Here is a 16,112-nt window from a genome sequence, read left to right as displayed (position 1 = left end):
TGCTTGTGACCTGGGGAATCAACAGAGGACAGCCCAAAGCCTTAGGACCCTGAACTGTATGGGAGGCCAGGAAGAAACTCTTGGCTTCAGATGAGCTCATCTCTGGCCATTGTGGAGTTGCTCAGATTAGCTAGGGAGTGAACCAGCAGAAGGAAGATGTTTTTCTCTGTCTCTCCTTCTTTCTGTGAACCTGCCTTTCCAACAAAAATAAACAGATCTTTAAAAAAGTACAGAAAATGAAATTGTAATTTCTCACGAAATTCTCGATGTCTTAGTTTAACCATTTATAACTTCTAGAAGAAATTTTTGTTAGTGATCACTATAGGTTGCTGAGATCACTTACTTCATTAGCTTTTCTAGTACTTTGAGCATTTGGGTTACTTTTATACTCTTGTTTTATAATTAGACAGAAAAAGATCAAGATTCTCTGATTTATATGTTAACGCAAGCTCACCTTCAAAGACATATGGAATTCAAGACCTGACAGTAGCCACTAAAGCATGATTTGTCAAGAATTTCACTGTAAATATGAAGCTACTTTTTCATTAGAATTTTTGAATCAAGAGCCAAAACAAAGCACCTGTATCACATATATATATTTATATATATTTCACTCACACACACACACACACACACACACACACACACACACATATATTTCACTTTCTCTATGAGTGTTATGTAAATGATTAAGACATATCCAGTCTACATCATTCCACTTCCTTGGGGATTTTCATTTCTTAATGCTAAGGCACATCAAAATGGGAAGGTCCATTTTCTGTATCTTTTCCATAAACTAAGGTGTCTGCCTATCCAGGGGTGAGGATACCTTGCTGACACATGTATAGATTCTCCCTCAGGTGTTGGGGAACTGGCCTCAGTCATTGGCAAATCTGAAGATAAGTGAATGGTCTGCCACCTGCAACCCAACTGCCAGGCACCAGCAGGAGAAACAACAGCATCATTGATTAAGGTAAGCATTCTAATAGGCATGTGTTTAAACAGACCAAATCTTATATCCTGCTTGGCAGCAACAGGCTGAAACAAGCAAGCCTGGTTTACAGATGTCAGTTGTGCAGTTAGCCAACTTATTAAATAGAGAGTATGTCTTTAATATTATTATTCCACATATGTGTCTCAAACTGAACACTTGTTTTTCTGTTCACCCTGAAATTCATGTAGACTTAGAGAGCTGGACAAAGCTGATACCATTTTGGATTTTGGACTGTCACATAAATGCTTCTTTGTTGAATCACTCAACATTTGGATTTTCCATAAGTTCATTCTTTAGATCAGGCCTATTGGAATAGACTAATTGGCTTTTCAGTATCTTCCACTGGAGCATAATAGGTGGATTGAGAACTAGGCAGATTGGAGTGTTGCTACAGGTGAGAATAAAAGAGCTTGGTGTGTAGTGTTGCATCCTATGGTTGGCTTCAGGTGTCTCATCTCCCAAACACCTTGAAACTAGTGTGAATTTTGAACTTCAAGGAGTTGGTCCAAAGTTAAACTGGTGGTTATAGCAACTGCTTTCTAGCATTCAAGCCTCTTTGAGGTTGCTGAACATAGATGTTGGAAAAAGCTGGCCTGTGGTTGTGAAATATACCTGGTTTTGGTTTAGTGTGCACAAGTCTATTGTTTGCTTTTTGTTACAAACAGAATGCTTGTACAGTAATTTTTCAGCCAATCCATAATCTTCTGATTGAATTCATGCTGTTTTTCCTTTCCTTTCAAGTGGATCAGTGTCAGGACCCCTTAAGGCTTCATTGAGGATTTGTCTATCCTTCCAAATCCTGGAAATCAGGTGCTATAGTAATTTGCATTCTGAAGAATGTCTTCAATTCTCTCTTTGTGATGTTTGTATATGTACAAGAGTTCTCTTTATTTTAATCAGAAAAAAACATTTTCTCAAAATGAGAACGTGTTCCTGTAGGTTACTTTGTGTCTAGAAATCTGGGCTTGGGTTGATTATATTCTCATTCCCCTAAGGAGTTTAAATCCTTGATGACTTTTTGAGCGACTGCATATTTGAATGACTATTGTCTTTAACTGGAGCTCTCAGGTTCCTTTGTGGAGGCCCTATAAAACAGATGACAACTTTCCCTGTAGCACAGAAAAAGGATGGGCCTTGTACACTGCTGAGTTATCCTTTTGGATGAATCAGTTCAAAGGCAAACGGATTCTGAAATTCCCAGTGTAAAGATGTGCAGAAGAAGGCATTGTTTGAGGCTTAAGGCCGTGGAACATTGTGCTTTCCAGTATCTGAGCTAGAACAGAATTTTGTACAATTGTATATAATACAATGTTTGCCTCCCAGATGGTTCTGGTAGTGCCTATTGGTGGAATAGGGTCCTCACTAGAGTACAGGATTGACACTAGGAATCCATGATTGAGGATTTATCAATTATGATTTGGAGCCCTAATTACGCTACTGGCTTTAAGAGATACCAAGACCAACAGCAAAGTATTTTCTCATTCTCTAAGAAGTCCATAGTGGGCACAGCATGTGCAACCCATTCCGATTTGTTGGATCTGAGACTTAAGACTATGATCTATGTTGAGTTTCAGCATGAAGATCATCTAAGCTGTGACTTGTCTCAGAAATCATTAGCATCACAACAGATAAATTAGACATGAAAATAAAAAATCGGACTATCTATCCAAGAACAATGGCAAATGACTGCTGAGAAAAGGTGTTGCACTGTTTGGTACTATCACAGCTGGCCTGGGCTGTCAGGGGAAACTGGTAGTACCAGATAGTACTACCTACATGGCAAACAGGAGGCAACGTGCATTTCTACATGTGAAGCATGTTCTCATTTCTGTTAATTGCACAGCTCTTTTAGGATAGTTGTCCTGTGTGGAGATTCAGTACAGAGTGATTCTAATTTCAATCAGAAAGGTCACATTCTTACCAGTGACAATGAAGATAAACTGTCACTGTAGCAGGATATGTGTATATGGGTTGTGGGAATTCTCTAAGGCAAGCAATGAAGATGTTGAGCAGTCCTGTCTTCCTTTAGAGCAGAGAGCAATCCCATTTCTATGGCCCCTCGCATACACTGAGGGTGGAAGGTTTTTCAGGTAGGAAGGTTCTTGTGCCAGTGTCCAAGTTTCATGTGTTTCAGACTTCTTTAGATCCATTCACCCATTACCTTGGCTTCAGGTGTGTCTTGTATCCCAAGATTTCATCTTGTATCATAAGCTGGAACTTATGGGATTGATTCATTCCTGAGGGCAATGTTTTAGGTCTCGGTGAGGTCATCTGTACCTTGACTCTATTTAGTGAGTCCCTGATGGTTAATGTAGGCCTGGAGTTGCATCTCAGATCTTTGACCCAATCATGTATTCTCTGGTCAATTTAAGTGGCTCTACTGCGTGTTTGCACAATGCTAACCTGCAGCTCCAGGGTCTCATCATGCCTAGGGTCTGATTTGATCTACAGGTGCTCACTGGGCTCTAGGACCTTTGGGCTAAACTCCACTCCAGCATCTTCAGATTCTGGTGATTCACCCTACCTGAGGTTTGTCCTATTGCTGTATGGTGAGGTGTTAAGAGCTTGATCATGAGAGATATGAAGTCTGGGCTAGGTAGCAGCAGGCTGTCCTACTAGAACTAGGAACCAGATGCCTAGAGCATTCTCTGGATATTAGATCTGGGATTTTGATTGTCAAACTCACATTCAGAAACTAAAACAGGGGGCTGTGTGCTTGCACCCACCAGTATATTTCCAGAAACTGCAGGTGCTTCAGCATGCACGGAGTGGTGATGTCTTCACTGACTGTCCATGGAACCAATGCTGCAAATGATTGTAGGTCTGACATGAGTCTCCTGCCCCACATGGGTGATAAGCAGGTCACTATGGCTTGGGTCAGCTGACATTACTCGGAATAGGTTGCAGTGTGATGATCCCAGACATGTCAGCTGGTCAGCTGATTCAGGAAGCTACCACCTGTTGGGGAAAGTGAAGGAGTGCAGGGAGGTAGAAATGTTAGCACAGTGACAGTGGCAGGTCCTACTGGAAAGAGGATTTGGTCCTGCCTTCCTTCCTTCCACCACAGCAGCAGGAACCAGAAAACAGCTACCTTTTTGGCCTCCCCCTAGAGATCATATTTGAAAGCCATATGTTTGTTCCTCCTTTCAGAGCTGAGAATAAGGCATGTGGTTTAGAACTTCCAGCTGTCTGAGAGCAACTCCATATGGATCCATTAGCCTCACCCTCCCTCTGTCGGAGGCAAATGTGGAGATACAAGAACATAAAGGCAGATAAAAGAAATGAAGAAATCATTGAGTGGCAGGACTGAAAACAGTACTAAGGAGATGGAACACAGTAAGAAGAACCAAACAGAAATTTTGGAGAACTCTTCAAACTATGAAACTAAAAGTGGCACTGAGAGCTTTAACAGAATCAACTCAGTCAAAACAAGAATTTCTGAGTCAAGGACAGGGCTTTGAAACAACCCAATCAGAGAAAATAAAGAGAAAAACGAATGAAGAAATTCCATGTGAAATATGGGACACATTAAATGATCAATTGTTTTTATTATAGATATTTCTAAAGGAAAAGGAAAAAGACGTTGAGAACATGATAATAAAGTAAAAATTTACAATTTTTCAGTTATTGAAAGACACATAATTATCCAGTACAAGAAGCTCAAAGAACCATAAGCTGATTCCATCAAAGGTGTTTTAATAATCATATTGTCATCAAAACATCAAAAATTGAAGACAACGAAAGAATCCTAAAGACAACGTGAGAAAAGTAGTAATTTAGAATAAAAGAGAACCAGGAATTTTAACATTAGACCTCTCAGTAGAGATTCTATAGGCCTGAAGATAGTGGGGGATATATTCAAGATTTAAAAAAAAAATGAAACTTCTAGCCAAGAATGTTATATTGAGGGAAATTATCCTTTAAAAGTGAATGGGGTGGATATCCTAGACATCCTGATATTGATCAGGGGAAGCTAGTGAATGAGAACAGAAAGAAATACATTTCCAGGGAATATTCAGAGAGCAGTTTGCAGGGGAAACTCTAAATATCAGGCAGAGAGGTTGGAGAAGTGTGAACACAATCACACAGTGATGAGCTGAGAGCAATGTCTGTGGCTCCTATGACCGGCTTCTGGAGGATACTGAAGTTTCCTGAGTGAAATCGGGGAAGCCCATTATAGTCAGCATCACAGGGCTTATCATTTAGTGAAAAATCTTGCTGACAACACTGACTTTGTCTTAGACTGATGGTAGAATTGGTGGTGGGCTACTTCAGCTCATTGTGGGAGAAAAATCATAACTTTTTCCCTATTACTACCACTCACTTACCCAGACCATAGATGAGTTAGCACCATTTTGAAGTCTGGGGCCTACCAGCAGTTTTTGTATACTCTGAATGCAATACCCAGTGCTCTGGGTAACATTGCCAAACACAGCATCTTGTGGACTACAGTGACTTTGGGCTTGAATCGTAAACACGGCAGGCAGCAGATGTGTGTAAATCATGGAAGGGGAAAAACTCACTTCTTCTGCTTCTGCTCCTCCATGGTGATGCCTGGATTAACTGGGGCATAATGCCACCTACAGGAAAGTGAAGGGTGCAGTGACTGTAACACTGATCAGCATCTGTGTGTGTACAAGAGAATATGGGATTTTATAAAAGGGATAATTATGCTCTCCCCATTGACCCTGAATCTACGCTCAAAGCTTACCAGTGGTTGGTGCACATGTGGGAATGCAGGTGTTCACACCAGGTAGAGCACTCACATGTAGCTGGCATTGAGGATGTCTGTCTTTTCTCTGGAGGAGAAACAACTCTTGGGACTGAGTGGATCCAATGCAACAGTGACTGTGGGAGTCTTATGTGCAAAGATAAAGCAGTCATGTGATAGCATGATAGAGTGTGATGTATAGCGGAACACATGGGCATTCAAACTGTCTGGCATCAAGACTAAGAGATCCTATATGATCTGAAGATGAATTAAAGCACAGTTCTGTGCTCACTCAAATAACAGGGAGATCTGTGTGCGTTATGTGCCCGGGTGCATGGAGTTAATACCTAAAGTGGGGTAAACCTGGGTGCAGATGTTCATGACAAAGAGGAGGTGAGGTGGTAATAATGCCAACAGAGGTGAAATTTAAAGTATAAATTCAAAAGAAATATTAGAAATGAAGCATTCAAGTAGAAACAAAGATAGAAAATCTCAAAATGGATTTGAGGATGCAGAAGAAAGAATATACATGGTAGAATATAAACCCTTAGGAACATTCAGTCTGCCAAAAGAAAAAAAAAGGAAGAAGGCAGAAGGAAGGAAGGTAGGAAGGAAAGAAAGAAGGAAGGAAGATAGGAAGGAAGGAAGGAAGGAAGAGAAGAAAGAGAGAGAGAGAAAGAAAAGGAAGGAAAGAAAGAAGGAACGAAAGAAAGAAACCTCCGAATCACACACATACAAATACAAACACAAATGGAAAAAACTCAAATCAGTGTTCAAGGAGTTTGGAAAATCATCAAGCACCTAAGAATGGGTATCTTAGGAGTTTGTGAATGTGAGGAGAGAGAATTGACTAGAAAAGCTATTCAGCAAAATAATAGCAGGAAACTTTCTTGAGTGAAGAAAGAAAGTGACATACAGTTATAGGAAACACACGGAATTCTTTTTTTCCCACACAGAATTCTAATAGATATGACTATTACAAATGACCTTCACTATTACACTGTCACACATTATAGTCAAACTATCAATGGTATAAATGGACTTTATACTATTGTCTACACCTACAATGTCAGGATGCACTTGAATAGCAGAATGATGGACTTGTGGCTGTCACTGATGGACTAAACTATTGTTGCAATATAGGAGAAAACAGTGTGTGTTGGGCGGGGAAGAGATCAGGAGAAATCCTGAGCCAAATATATTGCATCATGAAAAACATTTTTTAAAAAAATGTGCACAAACGGCCAGGGTATCTTCAGTGGATCCCGGTTAGATTAACAACCAATTTCATCAGAAAACTCTAGGCTAGGAGAGAATAAAGAGACATATTTGTGCTCCTAAAAAACTGCCAATCCAGGGCACAATATCAAGTGCAACTCTTATTAAGCCAAAATGAAGGCCTTCCAAAACAAACACAAGTGGAAAGAATTTGCCCTCACCAATCTTGTCTTAGCTATGATGTTAAAGGAAACAGAAACATACAGCAATAAAAGATGATAACCACTGTGTTGGGCCCATGAGCCCTGGGGATGGAGGGTCCAGTGGACTTGGATCTCCTGGCTCAGGTTCTTGGATCCACCCATGTAGTAGGTGTTGGTTCCATGAGCCACAGGGGTTGGGGCCCAGAGGTAACTGGGTCTGCTGGTTCAGGTCATTGAGCTTGAGTGGTAGGTCCAGCAGATCCTGAGTTGCATGGCTCAGGGCCATGTTCCTATCTGCATGGTGGATGCTGGATCCATGAGCCCCAGGGGTTTGGGGATCTGGCATAGCGCAGTCAACTTACTCAGGCCCATGAGCCCACCTAGGAGAACTGATCCTCCACAGTGAAGAGGATGCTGTGCTGGATGACAGACCATGGTGCACATGAAAGACATGGGTTGATATTGGTCCTTCCCCATCCTCAGGTAGAAGAAATAGAAAGCATGGAAACAATGATCACACCAAATTCACCCTAACCCCAGATCCTTCAAACTTTGCTCAGCTATGTAAACTTCATCAAAAATAAAAATACAAGTATATGAAAAAATCATAACCATTATAGTGAAAAAATGTAAAGGTAGAATTTCTAGTAAATATGCAAAGAAAATGCCAAATAACTAATGATAATACTTGTGAAAAATGTCAGGAAAGAGATGTTATCTTTCAATAATAATCTTGAATTCATGTGGGCTAACACTCCAAAGAAAAATATAGAGACTGGCTTAATGGAAGGAAAGACAAGCCCCATCTATTTACTGCCCATAAGAAACAAATCACACCAAGATTGAAAGTAAAAGGATGGAAAAATATTCCATACCAATAAGAAGAAAGAACAAAAAGTTACTGTAATATCAGGAAAAATAGACTTTAATACAAAATCACATGTAAAAAGATGAGGGAAGGCATCACATAATGATTAGGGGATGACCTTGGTAAGAAGTATTTATAGTAAATGTACAAGCACACAGGGTCAGGGAACAGGGCTTTTTAAAACACGTGTCAATGAATCTAAAAGCAGACATGGACTCTAACATAATCATAATTGGAAGGGGGGCTCATCACCTCACTTTTATCCATGCATAGATCAACCAGACAAATGATCAACAAGGAAACGATGGAACTAATCTGTACTATGGATCAAATGGATATAATTGATAATCAAAAGAACATTTGATCCAATGGTTGCAGAATATACATTTTTTTTATCGGTGCATGGAACACATTTGAGGATAGACTATATGTTAGGTCATAAAAAGCCTCAGCAAATTAACAGAAATGGCGATCAAATCATTTCATGTATCATTTCTGATCACCATGAGATGAGGTTGGAAATCAACAACTGAAGAACTGCTAGAAAGTGCAAACACATTGAGAGTGAATAATGCTCATGCATGAACAGTGAGTGGGTCATACATAAAACTAAGAATAAAACTTTACTGCAAGTGAATGATGATAGCAGCACAACAGAATTGGAATATATTTCCTGTCATTCAGGGGGTAAGAAACAAACAAAAAGCTAGAAGCAGAGATGGTCAAGCTAAAAAACGTATTCAAGAATTGAAAGACTCTATTAAAAGGCCAATGTAAGAGTTATGGGAGTTCCAGAAAGTGCAGAAAGAGAAGCTGGGTTTAAAAAATAAGGGAAAATTTCCCTAATCTAAAGAATGAATTGGGAGACAACATCCAGGAGGGGCACAGAACTCCTAACAGGGTGGAACAAAAGTGATCTTCACCATCACACATCGTAATCAAGCTCTCTTCAATCGAACATAAGGAAAAGATCCTTAAATGTGCACGTCAAAAAAAAAAAAAAATCAATTGACATAAAGGAATGCTAATTACATTCACAGGAGACCTCTCATAGGAAACTGTACAGGCCAGAGGAGAATAAAGTCACATATTCCAGATTTAAAAGCAAAAACAAACAAACAAACAAAAAAATGAAACAAAACAAAAACAAACAAAAAACAAGACAAAAAAAGTAGGCCCAGGATAACTTACCCAGCAAAGCTTTCCTTTGTTTTTGAAAGTGAAACCAATTTTTTCCACAGTGAAGAAAATTTAAAAGAATCTGCCTCGGGGCGGCTTGGCCTAGCGGCTAAAGTCCTCGCCTTGAACACGCCCCGGGATCCCATATGGGCGCCGGTTCTAATCCCAGCAGCTCCACTTCCTATCCAGCTCCCTGCTTGTGGCCTGGGAAAGCAGTCGAGGACGGCCCAATGCATTGGGACACTGCACCCGCGTGGGAGACCTGGAGGAGGTTCCAGGTTCCCGGCTTCGGATTGGCGCGCACCGGCCCGTTGCGGCTCACTTGGGGAGTGAATCATCGGATGGAAGATCTTCCTCTCTGTCTCTCCTCATCTGTGTACATCTGGCTGTAATAAAATGAATAAATCTTTAAAAAAAAAAAAAGGAATCTGCCTCTTCCAAACTTTCCCTACACATGCTACTTAACGATGATCTCTTGACAGAGAAGAGAGGAATAGCACACACCAAAATTAAAGGCAAATGTGAAAACTAAATCAATGAACAACCCATTGCTAAAATAACAGGATCAAATTACCACCCGTGCATATTAACCCTGAATGTAAATGGCTCAAACTCATCAACCAAATGTTATAGCTTAGTAGATTAAAAACAAAACCCATATATTTGTTGTCTGCAGTAGACATATTTCACCAATAAAGATCAGCAGATACTATATGTCATAGTTTTGTATTAGTATTTTTTTTTTCATCTGAAAACAATTTCTCATTAAATTCTTCAGTGACTCATGGATCGATCATACACTAGCTTCATTCTCTTCAAGAGGGTTCTTGTTTCTTTTTCATTTCTTCACGACGTATTGGTCATTCTGTAGCATGTTTTTTAACTTCATGGCATTTTAAATTGCTTTTTTCTTCGTGTTGTTGATTTTGTTTCATGGCTTTTAATTTAAGGGGATGTACAGATACTGGCTAATGGAGACTATCACATCCAGTAGCATATAATGTAACTTCATGGCATTGTAGATTTCTATCGTTCTTCCTGTTGATTTTGTATTGTGGATTTTCTTTTAAGTGATGTATAGTGGCTGTGTGGTGGAGACTATCATGTCCAGATGTGAGAATACAATGCAGCATGCATCTCTACTTCCAGATCAAAGATGAACTCCTAATGAATCTATTAACTATATCTTGACAACAGAAAGCTGGACTCTTTGCCATTGTCGATGCCTGCAATGATGGACATATGACTGTGTATGAAGAACTATACTTTAGTAATGATATAGGTGAACTCAGTGGGTGGGGAAGGGAATTGTGGAAGGGAATAAAGGAAACCCAGGGTCTATGGAACTGTATCATAAAATTATAATAATAACAAAAAAGATGAAAAAATAATAAATTGATTAGTGCAAAAAAAATACTCCAGAAGCACAGGCAATTAAAGCAAAAAAAAAAAAAATGAAATGGGTGTACATTAAACTATGTAGATTCTGGACTTCTAAGCAAAACACTTAGCAAATTGCAGAGACAGCCAACAGAATGAAAAAAATTATTTCTAAAATGTGTGACTGATGGAGGATTCATATCCATGGTCACTATAGAGTTCAAGAAGGTCAACAACAACAAGCTTTAAAATCTAGGTAAGAAATCACCAAGCACAGACAAATATGTCTCAAAGCATGAAATACATTTCTAACACAAACGAAAAAATGCTGAACATCTCTGGATATTGATGTTTCTTTATTTCCACAAAATTTTGGCATTTTCAGCATTTGATAATCTTTTCAGTTTCCAGGATCTTTGCTATCCCATAGAAATATTATGACTTGTGAACTTCTTTTAGTATAAAAGCTGAATCCGCTGGTGATCTTATAAGTAAGGTCATCAGAACTTCCCAAATTCAATCTCTTTGTCCTCTATCCTGTGCCACACTTAAAAAGTATTTCAATATGTTTGTGGCAAATTGGATTTTTACTTCTATCTAGATCTGAATTTTAACAAGAAGTATCTATGTGGCACCAATCATATATTGAAACAAATTCTGCTCTGCCGAAATATGCTTCCTGAGGTCTGTTCTGTAGGCAGAACAGTCAGCCCTGGGCAAACGGTATGTTTAGGGAAATAACATACAGTGCAGAGAATTCCTCCCCATTGCTACACTTGCAAGACAATCTACACAGGAGCCCAGAGTTGTAGAGCAGTGGGTTAAGTTGCTGCCTTTATGCTGGCAACTCATGTGAGCACTGGTTTTAGTCTCAGCAGATCCTCTTATTCAGCATCCTCCTAATGTGCCTGGCAAAGAAGTGGAAGTGTTTTGGCTCTGTAATCCATGTGAGATTGAATGATTGTCCTGATCAAGCCCCAGCCATGTATAACATCTATGGAGTGAACCAGTGAATGAAAAATCTTTAACTGCTTTCAAATAGGAAAGTGAACTTTGAAAGAAATTAGGATCCGCTAAAAGGCAGCTCTGGGTCCAGAAGGATCCCAGTGCACATGTCCTGCCTCTACCAAGAAAATGCTCCACTGAAGGGCAATTGGCTAAGTTCCTGCTTTCCAGAATCCCTGATCTCCTGACCATTTACTCTAAGTGTTTTTTGCTGCCACCTTAGGATTTCCATCTTGGCCTGGCCCTGGTGTCCACCTCACAAAATTCCTTGATGTTTGTTGATGTCATCAGTTTCAATATATTGAAGAAATGGGTTGTGTTACAATCTTCAAAACTTCTAAGCAGTCTGTTCTGTCTTCTGAGCCTGGGTCCTTGCTGCTATTTCAGCCCCTGATGGCACGCTAAATCTAGGTTCCCTTCCATGTGAGCTGGCGTGGTGTTACTATTCTATTGCTGTATGTCATTTTGATAAAATCTTTAGGTGTGCTGTTCAGGATGAATGGGATGTTGGAGGAGTTGGACAAGGATTCTACTCAAGGAAGTAGCCTCTTCTTGCTTAGGCTGAGCCTACACTTGAGGCCAGACAGTCCTGAATACCTCATTCAGTCACTGGCTTGAAGTCACAAACCAGGTGAATCTGCCTAGCACTGTGCCTCCTGGTGCCTGACCTAGCACTTGAATCCAAGTTGTGACTTCCACTCACAGTTTTTCACAGCTTTTAAGTCAACAATGAATGATTTATTTTTTGTACCGCCTTAAATTAAAGGAAGGATTAAGAGAATAGTCCATGGTCATAATCAGCATAATTCTGAGTTAATGAAAATGGCACAGTCCCCTGAGTCCAGGGCAGCTCAGAGGCAGGACAAAGACTCATGTGCTCTTCTCTGCTGTTTCCATCCATCTGCAGCTTGAAGCACCTTCAGCCATCAACAGGGGATGAGGGGATTGAACATAAAACCTTTCATTGAAGGAGAAAGAATCAGGGACAGAGAGAGAAATGGATAGAGAGAGAGAAAGAGAGAGAGAGAGAGAGTGAGAGAGAGAGTGAGAGAGAGAGATTTTCTATCCACTGATTCATTCCTCAAATATCTGCAAGGCCTGTAGTGGGCTGGTCCAATGCTAGCAGCCAAGAGCATCTTTAAGGTCTGCCACATCCTGCAGAATCCCCCAAACACATGGACTATCTTTTGCTGCTTTCACAGGTGCATTAGCAGGTGTTTGGATCTGAACAGAGTAGTCAGGACTCCAAGAGTTGTGTTAATGGAATACCAGATGCTGGCACCGCAGGCAGTGGTTTTATCCAGTATACCCAGTGCTGGATCATAGAAGTGAATTCAACAACTGAATAGAAATATTCTGATCAAGAATCAGATATTTACTACTGACACTATAAAGCTCATATGTTATTATATTAGCTCTGGTTATGCATTAAAAGATCAAAGAAGTGGCTACTGTCATGCTTGCAAACCCTAAGCGCTCTATTTTCCTGCTTTTCCGAACTCCCATGTGCTATCACTTTGAAGAATTTCCTTTTCACAGGGAGGAAAACTATGCCTGTTACTCATCTGTATCTCAGCATTATACCTAAGACAGTTGGCCTGTTAGTGGGAAATTTGGAATGCTTTCATTTACTTTGTCAGTTTTTATTCTGTTGTCTTTTGGTCTCAAATGTAGCTTAGTGATGTTGATCATAGACCCTGTAAATGTTCTCCTGCGTCAGCTGGGTGAGTGTCGAGCTATAGCAGCAAAGGAACCTGGAGAGTCATGTAGAAGTGGTACACTTCTGCAATCTCTTCCAACATCCCACTTGAACTCTGTCATTATCACTGACACGTAAGAATATACACAATTCAGTAATTATTATTTAGTTCAAGTATTTGTTATCCTTTAATAAACACTACATTCTACATTCCTAGTTATACACTTAGTCTGTGACATAGACTGTGCCCTTGTATTATGTTCAAGATCTGGTCAACTTTTTACTTGATATTTTCTTCTAGTCTGTAGAGTTTCATGTTCATAACCTTAAGCCCACTGTTTTTCATAAATAAGACTCTCACAGTACTAGTAAAGATGAGGAATGTTTTGTAAGTTCTGCTTATCCAGTCTTATTATTTACACTGTCTGTGCTTAAGTTTTTGACTGCCGAAGTATTTGAAAGTGGCAAGAATCAATCTGAAAAAAAAAAAAAAGAACAAACCATCTTATAATTTAGAAATTAGATACAGTGTGATTGTTATGATTCACTGCCAAGAGTGTCATGTGAACACACTCAGCCAGTTATGTCTATGTGATTTGTTTTATGTGAAACTCTTTCTATTATAAAACAGTGGAAGAAGCTACTTCAACTACAATTACATATTTATGCTTATTTGTATACATTTATGTGTTTACCCATAGTATTGCAATGATCTATTTTGGCAAAGTCATTAAGGAATTTGCAGAAATTTATTAGGAAAACAAAAACACACATGAATTTGGCTTTGGCAGTTGCCTATAGAAATTCATTACTCAGAATAAGAAATTTGTAGGTTTCCCACCATTTTGAATAATGTATTAATAAAACATTTACTAAAATAAAGTATTTGTTCACTTATTTTTCTAGACACAATTATAATTAATGTCAATACCAATTATTGATAAATATATTTTTTAAGAGAAGTGTGCTTACACACATTTTGTGTGTCTTTTCCATTTGAATGTTAAATATATCTCTTTTCAGGCCAGAACATGATCATGGACTTCTTTTCTTTTTTTCGGCACTCATTTTTGTTCTGTAACATACTTTGGCATTTATGCTCTGATCCAAAGGCTCTGGTTAACTATCTTCAAAGCATGATGTGGAGTTATTTTACTGTGTATCTGTTTTCTTTGATTTCTGTGTTCTATGTTTGATTTGTTATCTGTACTCTAAGTCCAATTTTTTTATATAAATCTTCAAAGGCATGATATGGAACCATTTTATCATTTAAACTACTTCCTCCAAAATAGTCTTCAAAAATTCCTGTATGAGATGAGTTCGACCCAGGTGCATGGGTGAGCACACCTCCTAGCCACGTGGTGGCCACTGGGGGGACCGGGCTGCGTTGGACTCAATGCTTGTGGTCTCAGCCCCGATTACCACTGCCAGGCACTGGGTGAATCCTGGGTTTGTCTAGTCCTGAGAGATTTGTCCCTCCACAGTAATTACACTGTGAAGGGATCACAGACAGCTCTGAGCAGGAGTGGGTACCTGGTTCCACACAGCACTGCCATCTGTTGGGAGGAACCCAGCTGAGTTCGATCCAAGGGCACGGATGCATGCCCCTCCTAGCCACTAGGTGGCCTCTTGGGGGACCCAGGCCAGGTCAGGTTCAATGCATGGGGTCCTACCCCTACCATAGCTGCCAGGCTGTGTACAAATTCTGGGTTGTCTAGGCCTGAGAGTTTCTCCCTCCACAGTTATTACACTGTGAGGGGATCTCGGTTAGCTCTGAGCAGGAGCGTGTCCCTGGCTTCACCCCACTGCCATCTTGGTCGGAGTAATCCAGGTGAGTCTGATCCAAGGACATAGGTATGCATATACTCTAGCTGTGTGGCAGCCCTTAGGGGGACCCAGGCCAAGCCTATGGGTTACCTGGCAATGCACTCCAGGATCTTGGGTGTCTGAGAGGTGGTGCATGTGGCATTATCAAGGACCTTAGTGTCAGGCTCAGGTGAGAAATGACTTATCAGGAACTTCCATGGACAAGGCCACTCTATTTGAAGGGCTACAATATAGATTCCACCAGAGAATGTCAAAAAAGGGAACAGATTCTGTGAAGCTGAGCCATGAAGTAGATAAACACATGAGTCAATCATGTCTGGGGGTAAAATCTGCGGGGGGTATGTGGGCTTATCCCTGTGGAAAAGCAATCTCTGTTGGCACACGCAAGAACTATGGCTGAGAATAGGCCTGTTTGAGAACTGAGGTGATGCCCTGGCTGGGCTGGAATACCCATCAGTAAATGCTTGTGACAAAATTGGTGCATTATTTTACGCTGAACATGCTTGCAAGCTCCCTTGGCATGGATGGGGCTTGGGTCTGGGGAGGGCTGACCTGGGTTAGACTCCAGCAGCCACTGATACTTGTGAGAGTTGTGGTGGGTGTAGAAAGGACTGGGCAAGGTCTTGGCTCACTTTGACCCATGTAAGATCTGTGTCTGGGTATAGACCAGGTGTGAATGGGCTGCAACATCCAACAATATGAACCAGAAATGGTATGGGCTGATTGGGCAAGCGCATTGGTCCTGCCAGAACAAGAGGTAGAAAACGCCAACTTGGGTCAGGGACCCATCGATATGAGCAAGTTTTGCCATGGGCAGGAGACTGGATAGAAGAGTTTGGTGAACTGCTTTGTCAGATTGCAGTTCCTGCAGATATGCACAAGAGCCAAGGCAATGGTCAGCCCAAATCAGTCCAGGTTACAGTAACCACTGACATATAAGTGGATCAGATCAGGAGGTGGGCCAGGCCAGGCCAGTTCATAACATGCACTGGAAGATCAAAAAAACAGGATGGGGTGCAGGACTGCAT

At 40.4% G+C, this 16,112-nt stretch overlaps 1 long non-coding RNA gene across 1 annotated transcript in view; it reads left to right on the top strand.

The window, feature by feature from the left end:
- The window catches only part of LOC105942398 (uncharacterized), a 94,365-nt gene extending 89,902 nt beyond the window's left edge, over positions 1 to 4,463 (top strand). Inside the window, exon 3 of the long non-coding RNA XR_009245860.1 lies at positions 4,145 to 4,463. This is a non-coding gene — a long non-coding RNA (uncharacterized LOC105942398). The remainder of the gene's footprint in view (positions 1 to 4,144) is intronic.
- Positions 4,464 to 16,112: the final 11,649 nt, after the last annotated feature.

The sequence above is a fragment of the Ochotona princeps genome, chromosome 7 (assembly GCF_030435755.1).
Source record: "Ochotona princeps isolate mOchPri1 chromosome 7, mOchPri1.hap1, whole genome shotgun sequence".
NCBI lineage: Eukaryota > Metazoa > Chordata > Mammalia > Lagomorpha > Ochotonidae > Ochotona > Ochotona princeps.
Note: the sequence above shows the minus strand (reverse complement) of the source record. Positions and strands in the feature narration are given on the sequence as shown.